At 38.4% G+C, this 12,822-nt stretch overlaps 1 protein-coding gene across 1 annotated transcript in view; it reads right to left on the reverse strand.

The window, feature by feature from the left end:
• Positions 1-7,430, reverse strand: part of sema6ba (sema domain, transmembrane domain (TM), and cytoplasmic domain, (semaphorin) 6Ba) — a 125,293-nt gene extending 117,863 nt beyond the window's left edge. Inside the window, exon 1 of the mRNA XM_079379203.1 lies at positions 6,766-7,430. The gene's annotated coding sequence lies outside the window, so the exon portion shown is untranslated. The remainder of the gene's footprint in view (positions 1-6,765) is intronic.
• Between the last annotated feature and the right edge of the window lie 5,392 nt (positions 7,431-12,822).

Here is a 12,822-nt window from a genome sequence, read left to right on the forward strand (position 1 = left end):
CAATTTTGCTTCTCAATTAAATGTATATATTTTTTAAAGCATCAGTTCACCCATAAATAACAACTGTGTCATTATTTACTCCCCTTCATATAGTTCCAAAACAGAGCATCATTTTTTAATGAACATACATTAAATATGTACTGTTAAAAAAGCTTTGGAAACCACTGACTTGCAATGTATAGACAAAAACACTTTACATTTGCATTTTTCAAAGTATCTTCATCTGTGTAAATGATGACAGAACATAAGGATCTTACTATTACCACAAAACACTGAAAAAGAAAATGCTTTTGCAATGACAACATCGGTCCCCAAACCAGCTACTGACTCAAATTTTACCAGCTAGAAACCATATAAAACCAACTACAAACTTACTTATCCAGTAATGTTCAGAGCAGTGTAGTTACCTGTCCTGGCCAAGGTTGTCTTATTATCCATTTGTCATTCACAAGCCTAAATTGTTCAAAAATGAACTAACATCTTTCATTTCCTGTCAGGAAACCACTAACAGCCAGTTCTGTGGATTCCTGCACTCTGTTGTTATGATATCATGGCTTTACTCGGTGACTGGCTTGAATTATCCGTGTCTGTGAAGCTTGTTAGCGCACATTCAGCTCGTTGTTAGCACCACAGATGACTCAAGGTGACCCATGTGAACTTTCAAACGGCACGTAGAGATAATTGAAGCCCTCTCAACTGTGTTGGCGAGTAGGATACTGTTTTAAGAACATCAATCGGACGTGAACACTGGGCACAAGCGTACATGTACTGTGAATATTGAAGAAGAATACAATGCTGTGGAACAGGAGACATTTCACTTGCCTAAATTCTTATCAGGGAAAATATCGCTGCCTTGCAGTTAACCAATTGCGCTATCTCAAGGAAGTAGAGAGAACAATGAAGTCTTTGAGGATCAATAAACTGTCAAATGAATTTTCTCTAAATGTGTTTGATGCACTGCCATAATTCTGTATCTCTCCCTGTGACTCCAGTCTGTCAATACTTAATGATTTAATTTCAGTCCATTCTTGGCCTCGAAACATATTGGATTCGAAAGCAAGAGTTTCTAAAATATAACTAGCGTAGAACAGAAAACAGTTTTATTTTATTTCAACTTAAAAATATCGAAGCGTTCAGAGGGAGAAAGCTATGAACTGCTATAAGAAAGAAAAACATGCCTTTAATATTACTCCTATTACTTATGCTAGTCAACAATGAGATTAAATGGAGAGCAAATGGAGACTTCAACCTGCAATACTGAAGTTTTCAGAAGGGGGAATCTATTCACTTTTGACATCTCTTTAATATCTTGTTTGCTTCTCCTGGAAAGCATCTATCAACAATGCGCGTCTATCTGCATTCCTGCAAAATGTCAAAAACACACCTATGCGCGCAACTTACTGCAGTTTCCAGGTGAAATGAACACTAGTGGCAGTAAAACACCAACTCCTATTTCCGTTCACAGAAAATATGATTACGGGAAAGGCTATTGACATATTTTCTCATGGTTCCTTGCACGATATTTTGTCATCACAAATTAATATTACACTACATCTAATTTGTATCTACTTCCATTGAGATTCCTTTCAAAAGCTACTTGAAACCTAAACGACACATAATTGAGAACTCAATTAACTCTCCTGAGCGATGAAAGAGCAACGCCTGACCAATAAAAATACATCCTCTGGCTGAGTTATACACACAAACACAGATGCACACACATCCCAATAACACCTCGAGCTCTAAATCCTCCCTTATTGTTGAAAGACGAGAGCAATCCTTCGGTCCGCGGACGACGAAAGGGGACAAGGGTGGTCGTCACACACAACAAGTTGCGGACAACGGCGAGACGTCACCCTTGGTCACTCAAGCTTGTGGTGCATGAGGAGGAGGAGGAGGGCCTTCTCAACGCTGCCGCAACCCAGTGATGGGTGCTCGGCCCCCGGGAGAGACGGGAAGGGGGGACGATGTTTATTAACCGAACAGACACCTGCTATTTTTGTGCAGCACCTGCCTGGCTGGCCTGCTGCGCTGCTGTCTGTGTGCACTGCAGAGATAACAGGGGGGCTATTCACAGCTAGTCAGTCGGAGAGAGTCAAGCCCTGTCTCACTTTCTATGTGTGTGTGTGTGTGTGTGAGTGTGTGTGTGTCTTACTCTCTCACACACATCGAGACCTGCTCTGTTTACCCTCCCTTTCTGTCCAACAAACACATAGATACTGACACAACTCTTACACAAATGCACTATCAATCCTTCTCAAGCAATTCTGGCTCAATCTTTCTTTTGCACACACACATATATAAACGCACGCACACACACACACACACACACACACATTCAGCCTGTAACAGTCACTCTAACAAAGCATCTCGCAATCGGCAAGCAACAAACATGTAATTGGATTCAAAATTATATATAGACCACATCCTATCACTCTATGTCTCTATGGACTCTTTTCACAGACCTTGATGGTGCATTTCCACATTTCCACACGTTTTATGTTTTCATTTAAAAAGAAATGAATGTACATTTATGGCACTATGGTATCTCGGTGTTAAATTACAAAAAAAAAAAAAACTAGTTAACACCGCTTTCTCTTTTTCTCTCTTCTGACCAGTGTAATCTCTTGACATTTTTTCCTCTTCTGAAAAGTCATAGAAATATGACTTCTGATATATGACTCGTGGATGTTTTCTGTTGCTATTGAGGCAAATGGGAATGCAAAAATTATATTTGTTGTAGACTCCACCCAGCACTATAGAATTACATTAGTGATCCTTGTTAGAACTAACACTACTATTGCTTATCCATTGGGTTAGTGATTTAATAAAACAGCCCAATCTCACAGCAGTTCATACATATTTTACGAGGTGGCTAATTCGTACGACCTCACTCGTACAAATTCATGCGACTTTTGCTAAATCGTACGTATTTTACGAGTTGCACAATTCGTATGAATTTGTACAAATGACCTACACCTAACCCGCCCCTAAACCTACCCGTCACTGGGATCTATACAAATCGTACAAAAAGGTACGAGTGAGGTGTGACCACGACGAATTGGTCGTGAGATAGCGTTGAATAAAACCAACAACTCTGAGCATTAAACTTTGTCATGCATTATGATATAAATGATACCAATTACTGCTGCACGATTAATCGCATTTTAATTGTGATCATGATTTCTGCTTCTCTCAATTATTTAGGCATAATCCTCTGCAAGACTTGCGATATACACAAACAAATCTCGACTGCGTTGTTTGGGATTGTAGTTGTTGTATGGTAGCATAAAGGCTTCAAAATACTTTTTTAGTGTTTTATAAGAAATGCATTAACATAATTTTGAATAACTGCAATTAATATTAGTAATTTCAGTGTTTTAGCTTTTGAGAGAAAGGGTATATCAGTTTTCTTAATGGTATTCTTAATGGTTTTACCTTATCTAGTTTCCTGATTATTATATTTATTATGTACATTAATGCACTCTTTAATGTAGCTCAAATAGTAGAGCATGGCGCTAGCAACGCCAAAGGTCATGGGTTCGATTCCCAGGGAAAGCAAGAGCTCATAAATTTTTTTTTTTTTAAATACCTGTAACTTGAATGCAAAATGTAAGTCGCTTTGGATAAAAGCGTCTGCTAAATGCATAAATGTAAATGTACATAATAAATATAATAATCAGGAAACTAGATAAGGTAAAATAAACCCTGCGTATGAGTTGACGTATTCTTAATTTGTATTTATTTGAAAGTGCAATAATTCTAATGAAACATAATATAAATTTTTCTAATAAAAATGATTGTGATTAATAGTGTAACCATTATCATACAGTCCTTAATTTTGCTATAAGTGATGTGCTATCATTTTTCTATGTGATCAGAGTTACGAGAGAAACGAGTACACTGTGCATAAGTATATAGTGTATAAGTGCATAGTGTATAGTGCTTCACTGGGGACGCAACTTTCGTAACTGTATATCAACACCTTGGCAAGCACCCAGAACACTTTAGCATCGTGGTGGTGCATGAGTTTTGCACAGACAAGCAACAAAACGCATAAATCCAGTTGTTATTTACTGTGCACTGTATTCAAACACAAACATTTTAGCTCACATCATCTGTACAACATGCAGCTAGTGTACGTTTCCACTGTTATCTGTAGATATTATCGTCTATCTAAACATTCTGTTCTCTTCTGAACGTCTCCAGACTGTCCTTACATATGATTTATTTTTCAAAGTCATGGAACCTATGGGTAAAAATAAATAAATTATGTAAATAAATCATGCAGTGCCTAAGAGGGCAAAGACATCACGTCAGCAAAAAGAAAAGCAACAGGCAGTTACAGGCCAGCTAGTTTTTATAACATCTTGGTGTAGAACAATTCTGTCTTTCTCAGGACGATACTGCCTCATGGAGAGATTTGTCGGTTTTCTTTTAGGTCCTGTTTGTCGTTTCAGCTGGCATCAGCATATTGTACAACAAATTGTACATTTGTTAATTTGACTAAATCTTTGGCACATTTTACATATTGGCATGTACAATTAATGTGTTGTCTTGGATCAAATAAAATAAAATAAAACATTAAAAACATTAACTAATGTAAGCAGACTGACCCTTTTTGTTTGCCCCAAAAAAACACACTGCAAAAAGTGTTAACTTGACACCATTTGACATCATTAAAAAAAAAAAAAAAATCCATTAAAAAGACAGATTCTGAAAGCTTCTAGTATGAGGGTAATCGTACCTTTCCAGTGTATACCATGGTATTACCTTCTGACAGCCTTACTGTACAATGGTAAAGTTTGTTCCGAGTTAAATTTATCTTATAAATGGCTGGTTTTCATTGGAAGCAAGGGAAGCAGTTCCTCTTAACTATGCTTATAAATTATACAAAACTAGAGAAACAAACTCAACAATCATCACATGTAGAACACAAAAGACAGGTGGTGATTGCATTTCAGTCATGCATGTATATCCCAAAGCACATGATGAAATGATCCCCTATCCTCCTAGCCAATATGAAAGCTTTGTCTTCAGAAACATTGTTGACAAGAGAAACGTGCTTTACATAAGCCTGGCACTGGAGAGGTTTGTTTATTAGGAAAGGGAAGGAAAAAAAAGGGAAAGGGAAGTGGTGTGTGGCCAAGTATGGTGACCCATACTCGGAATTTGTGCTCTGCATTTAACCCATCCAAGTGTACACACAGTAGTGAACTTAGACCCGGAGCAGTGGCAGCCAATGCTCCAGCACCCGGGGAGCAGTTGGGGGTTCGGTGCCTTGCTCAAGGGTCTCACCTCAGTCGTGGTATTGAGGGTGGAGAGAGTGTTGGTTATTCACACCCCCCACCTACAATCACTCAAACCCACGACCTACTGGTTACAAGTTCAACTCTCTATCCACTAGGCTACGACTGCCCAAACGGTCTTCCAGTGGCGGTAACGCTGTTTTATTACAGCAAGAGCCGCAGAATTATGAAGCATCAGCGGGCCTGGAGTGTGCATGCATTCACAACAATAGAACGATGAACCAATGAAAGCCACACCGCATCAGATCGCTCACCTCGCACGCACGTGAGAGAATTACAAACTAAACAGTTTTGCAAGATATTAATCTTGCATGCATGACCTATGAGACATGCTACTGAGAGCCAACAAGCCCTGAATGAGATGAAAAAGAGCCTTATCAACCAGCTACACCTGGTTAAAATTCCTAAAGGGATGCGAACAGAATTCCATCATGATTTAAAAGCAATTCTAAAGAATTCTAATTGCAAAAAATGAAACATCACACAAACAAAAACTAGATCATTCAGACAAAGCATCCATGTGATTTCCTTTAAATGTCCAGCAGCAAAACATTAATTCAGTACATGACATATAAAACTCTGAAAAAGGTTACATAATGTCCAATAAGACTCTAAGAATCAAGAATAAAAGAAAAACTGGAAATCCTGTTGGATCCTATTAGGATTGGTTTCAAATTCCAATTCCAATTCCAAATATATATCCGGTACTTATTTCTCCTTGACTAGGGTGTATATATTGACTTAATATTACTTGATTTAACATCTTAAGGACTTATGGTGGTATTTCAGAAACCCATGCTCCCTAACAGGATTTTTACATCACCAAAAGAACCAATGCCTTCAAGGAATGTGAGGAAAATCTTTCACTAACTCTCAGCTTCCATGTGATTTCCTTTAACCGCCCAATAGCTAGACATTATTCCATTACAATAAGTGTAGCGCTTATATACAACAGACATGTATAATCCCAAACACCCTGCAGGAATTTCAGTTCATCCAGGTGGATTTGATTCTTAAAGGATTCTTACTGGATCCCATTAAGGTTGGTTCCAAACGTTGATGCTATTTCCAATATTCCTCCAGGATTTTATGACTAGGGACTAGGGTGGGTGTATTGACTTAATGAACCTTCTACAAGTTCAAATGTGCATCATGATCAGAAATTAATAAGGGTTTAGGACAAAAAATGCACTAAAGAGCTCCATATATTTATAGTCTTTGGAGGGACAAAATATGTAATTCATCCTCTGTTTTTATATTTTTTGACCATTCCTAATATTTTAGGCCAATAATTACGGTTTCAGCGCCTCCGCAGAGCTAATATGAAGTGTTTGTGATGAAATCAGCAATTCAAATCCTGACAAAATGTCACTGGAATTAATTTACCTAATATAAAAAGTTAATTTCTGACTCTAATGTGCATTAAATCTATCGCTAATATGAATGAGCGGCTCACCTGGTAAGTTGGATGTCGGTGCGTTTAAATCCTCAAGGTGATGCGTTCCTTCTTGGCGCAGGATGCGGGACAAAGCTGATAATTTCACCTGCCTCTCCTCCAAAGCGATCACGCGCACCGGGCTGACATATCGGTCCGACACGGGCGTCTTTGAGCGGGTCCGGTGCGCACCGGGCGTTTATAGCGCAGTGGATCCGCGATCTTCCACCCGCTCACGCAGACACAATGTCCCTTTCGCGACGGGATCTGTCGGGATCCGGTGTGCGGACGCCGCTGCTGTAATTCAGTGAGGGTATAACGGGTAGGTGTGGTTGGGTGAACGGACGGAGACAGACAACCGTGGCACGGGTCCAAAAGAGCAGTCCTGCGTTAAGACGCACAGCGCAGCGCGTGTGTCCGCCCGCTGAAAGCCTTTCAAATGCAGAGGATTCACGTGCATATGAAGATATCAATGTCTGAGGATCCTTAAATGGTTTCGGGGATGGTTAATAACGCCGTACATCCTCCTGCAGTCTGGAGTGGAGCGGAGCGTCTCTCCAGCGGTTCCTTTGGCGATGCTCATGAATCAGTTTGTGCGTTCTGCTGTAGTATAAACTGATATTTACATCCACCGTTGAGACACCGAGCACTGAGTAAACACGAGCTTCATCCGCGGGCTTCAGACTGAGGCACCTAACCATCCAAGAGGGGGGATGGATCTCTCTCTCTCTCTCTCTCTCTCTCTCTCTCTCACACACACACACACACACATTCACACAGTTAGGCAACGTAGGCTATACACACTCGGATAATTAGATCTAATTAATATTTCAATTGTTTCTCCTAAACTAAATGGAGAGCAAATAGTGAGAATGGATTTTCCCCTGAGAAAAATGCCCTATTAATTTCACACGTCCTCTGAGATTCAGTGGAGATCTCAACAATGTCTCAAATTGTAGTCCTGTTCAGTAGTAGGCTACATACACCTCAATATGAACCTCAATATGACGTATTTCTCATCAAACTGGTTTAAGACTAAATGATCTGTACCCACATTAATTCCATGTATGTGAACATATTTGGTTTGCGTCTTTTTTGGTTTTAAGAGAAACATCTGAGAAAAAGCCAGTGCTTGAGTTGAATGTATTTTACATCTTCTTTAAGTCTTCTGAGATGTGAAAGATCAACCTCTAAGCAATATGATTTTTAATAGCTACTCAAGAGCACCCTCCTTAGACTTCTACTGCTATAAAATAAAGCTATTATGATTACACTCTTAAAAATTAATATTATAATTACATAAAAACACTTTTTAGTCTACTTTAGTTTTCATCCATATACAGTGATCTGAAGAACCTAATATTACATCAAGAACTTTTCCAGCAAAAAAAAAATAAATAAATAAAAAAAACTTAAGAATCCAACAAAGTGAAATATAGTTTCTTGGAGGATTCCTTGCTGATCTCAAAGAAGAGGTTTACCCCAAAATTCAAATTACTCATTATTTATTCACTCTCATGTCGGTTCAAACCTGTATGACTGACTTTCTTCTGTGGAACATAAAAGAAGATATTATGAATAATGTCTTAGTGTTTTGTTTTTCTCCATACAATGGAAGTCAGTGGGCTCTAATGTTGTTTAGTTCAGTGTTTTCAGACTTCAGATGTAGAATCCTTACAGCATAAGCAAATATGTTTTAAAAAATGATATGTTATTGTCTATGAAGATGCATGTGACTAATGCACAGGAACCAATTATACTCCAGGATATGTGTCAAGGTAACTTTTATTATTTAATTTCAGTTTATTTAAAGCAAGAATCCTCACCACCACGTGGACAACAAAAGCTCTTCTCAGATAATGCTTTGGACCATCTGTGTTTGGTTTTTGACTGCCGCACCTGCTGAAGCAACAAAAGACGTCGTAAACAGACCAAACCAGTTAATGAACATAAAATAATCTGTCATTGTAATCTCACTTTAAACACAGGTTATGATACAGACAGGCTCACCAATGACTAATACCTACCAATGTGTAATTTAACCTGGATTCCACCAACCTGTTGGAGAAAGTTTTGAAATAAAATACATTTTACATTTCCATTTTTCACACTTAAAAGCCTGCATTTATTTCATCAAAAATACAGTAAAACAGTAATATATTTGTGGAAACTGAAACTTTTTTTAGGACTTTTTGATGAAAAAATAGTTAAAAATACAATATTAAATGTATTAATTTCTTTAAAAAACAAACAAACAAATAATACTTTACGTCTAATGGATGCTACTATTGATGCTACATATCAAGCATAATATAATATAAAAAAAATAATACAATATAATATAAAACCATAAATATAATATAATAATATTTGCTGTTGACCCAACCCTAACTCTAACTGCAAGTCTTTCTATATTGATGATTTTTTTTTAAATAACGGTCCACAAAATGAAGTGCATAAATAATCCAGGCAGTCTAATTATATATTTCATATGCAAAAACATAGAAAATATATGCATGTGTCATTTCAACACTTCAGGTGCACAGTAAAAACAGAAGTGTTAATTTAACTCCTAAAGAGTTGAATTTGACTCTGTTTCAGATAACATTTGGTCCCACTCGAAATCAGTGTAAAATTTACTCTTTGGTCAGTGTCAAGTTTTTAGAGTTAATTCTACTCAATATTGAGTAAAAAATAACAATGAATTGTGTAAAAGTATTTAACACTGTAGTTTAATCACACTGTTAAGAGTAATATGATTACACAGTATAGAGTTAATTTATCTACAATTTTACTTAAAAAAAAATGACACTTTAAGTGTAATGTTTACTTTATTTCTCTACAGTGTTTTAAAATATATATAAATCATAAGATGCATTGTTACTGAATTATATAGAACTATCAATACTATCCAAATAAAAACAAGCACAATAACACTAGATCACAGAACTCACAATTTATTGTGAAAAAGCATTTCAATGTTGAATTGAGTTGAACATTGAATTTACAATGCCTTGTATCTGACAGAGACATGTATAACAATGTTTTTTTACAAACATTTTTCTCTTACCAGAGAAAGCAATATGGCACGACAAGGAGAGTTGTGTCAGTCCCTCCATATGACATTTGTATGTCAAAAGGCCTAGGGTAATGCAGGTTGTCGACATGAAAAAAACCCAAATCCTGCTTTGATCTGATCAGAAATCGTGGGAAGACCAAGAAGACATCTGATAATTTGGCTTCATCGTTGACCATTGCTTGCCGATATATGAAGGTCATTTCCATCTTCTCGCGGACAGTCTTTTCATCAGCAGAGTGTCTCAAAACAGAAATAGCTGCTTCCACATCCTCATCAGATGGCGGAAGGGCTGACGACCACGGCCTGGCCCACCAACTTAAGAAAAAATACAATGTTAAGAACTGATTTCTGTACAATTCACAGGTCACCACTATAATCACATCACTGATCAGTAAACATACCTTTAGGAGATTTGCTCACTGAGGCACCTCTCTCCTCTGCTGTTTTTTTTTGTATGGTCTTCAATCGCCATGCAAGGTATCCCGAACCACTCTCCGGATCGTAGTAATGTTCCTATGTGATTATAAATAAATTATAAATGAGTACTATTAACATTTCAAAGAGTGAATATGTGCATAATGTTGCAATAACCCATTTACTTACATATCCATGCTGTGAGTATGGGTCTTCTAGATAGGGAAACAAAGCTACTATCCCCTGTGCATACATCACTCTGACACTTTTGGGGGGGGATGTCCTAGCATATGAATTCAAATTTAACATCACACTCAACTGACATTGCACAACACAATTTACATAATTAATAACTGTACAACAATAACAATGTTTCTTTACAGCCCATCTATATGCTTAATGCTTACCCATGTGTTTCTGTCATCTCAGCAGCAAGTATGTTAATCATCTGTCTTCTGGTGGCATCTGTCAGAGATTTGGTTTTTCCATACTCTTGCATAATGCGTTCACCACCAGGCTTTGATGTTAGGATTTTTTCAATCAACTATAGGTGGAATAAAATGTGCTTTCCGTTATTGTAAAACCATATGTAATGCTGAAAAAAAAAAGCTATCTAAAGAACACTTCCCATGGTGAAACAACATTCAGATTGGACTTAACAGCAATTTCCACCACTTACCGCTTTTGCCTCATAGTTTATGTGACATGGCCTTTTAGGCTGGCTTCCTTCGGCAGCAGCTACTTCTTCAACAGGGTCACACATCGTGAAATTCAGGATGACAGTGTCATCAGATGTACCCAAGCATGATGATGATTGAGAGGCACCTGTTCATTATGAAATTTGTACAAAACATAGAAACATATTACAAGAAACAAGAAATTTTTAAAACAATAAATGTTCTCATTCCGGCCTTTGAACTAAACAAACTAATTTGTGAATTGTCTGAATGAATACCAAGTCCTCCATTGCCCAGCATGATTCTGAAAGTTCCAGGTGACTCCTTCACTATTTCTTCAAAAACCTGTGTCAACTTCTGTGTCTGACTGGTCATACACCTAATGTCTGGCTGCCTGCTTTCTGGTATGTTGAATTTTAGACACGCTGTTTAAAAAAATTAAATAAAAAAACATGCATTCCCTCACAAGAATCAAAGGTCATATTTAAGTTTGCCTCATGTATTCACAAAATGATGAAAGACAAGTATCTGCACCCGATTTTATGTAACTGAAAATATAAAGCACAGCAGAAATGATTATTGACCTAGCTAGATATAATAACATAATAGGTGCTGTATCATTGGGTGATATTGCTTTAACCTAATGACCCACCTTCTTTCAAGAAAGCATCGAATGTCAGCTCAGACAGCTTGACATATTTCTGCTCTTCCCCGAATTGAACACGCAACAGCATTTTGCCCCTGTTAACAAAAAAATATATATATTCAAAATCATAATTTAGGGCTGGTTCAACTAAGAATTATCTATCCATTTCTCTCAGTAGTGGCAATGCACTATGCATTACTTAGATGTTACACTGCAATTACAAAGAGTGGCTGAAGACAAAGTTATGCTGGTTGAATATAACGTTAGTGTAGTGAATGTGACATACATAATTCACCTTTGTTATTAAGCGTAGTTCTACATACTGTTGATTATAAACGCAGCACTTTGTTCTTAGTGTGTTATTCATTACTACAGGGATCGCTGTCCCTTTAAATGGCGTGGTGACGTGGACGCGGTTGAGCGTCATGTTTTTCTCTTCTGTGTTGTACCTAAAAATAAATGACACACGCATTCGTGTGCTCAAAGTGAGAAGTTGCCACTTGCGATTTATTGCAATTTCCACACTGGTGACCCCGACATTAGTCTGCTGGACGTACCCAGAGACACGACACGACCATGACCGCGAACGCTGTCACCCTTAAACTCCCCGAATTCTGGGAATCGTCGGCATCGGCATGGTTCGCCCAGACTGAAGCGCAGTTCGCGTTGCGTGAGATCACCGCGGATACAACAAAATTCTACTATGTTGTGTCAGCTCTCGGAAATTCAACGGCATCCAGAGTGGTGAGCCTTTTAACAAATCCTCCGGCAACTGACAAGTATACAGTGCTCAAGGCCCACCTGTTAAAAACGTTTGAACTGTCGGACGCTGAGAGAGCCAGCAGGCTTTTTTCACTTCATGGACTGGGTGACAGCAAACCGTCCGAGCTCATGGACCGTATGCTGGATCTTCTGGGCGAGCACAGACCAGATTTTCTTTTCATCCAGCTTTTCCTGCGTCAGCTGCCTTCTCAAGTGCGAGCTGCATTGGCCAACACCACAATCACTGACTGTCGGAGCCTGGCTGAAGAGGCTGATAAATTTTTCCTGGCGAGTCAGGAACATTGTGTGGCCGCGGTTTTTCCCGCGCACGTTGCTATGGCGACGCGGGACGACTCCACACTCGTTGCGGCAACCACTTCTCGTCGGCAGCAGCCTTCTGGCCCCCAACAGCCTTCGGGTTTGTGTTTCTACCATGCAAAGTTTGGAACTAAGGCTACCAAATGCCGTTCACCATGCAGTTTCGGCGGTTCGGGAAATGT

The sequence above is a fragment of the Barbus barbus genome (assembly GCF_936440315.1).
Source record: "Barbus barbus genome assembly, chromosome: 26".
NCBI lineage: Eukaryota > Metazoa > Chordata > Actinopteri > Cypriniformes > Cyprinidae > Barbus > Barbus barbus.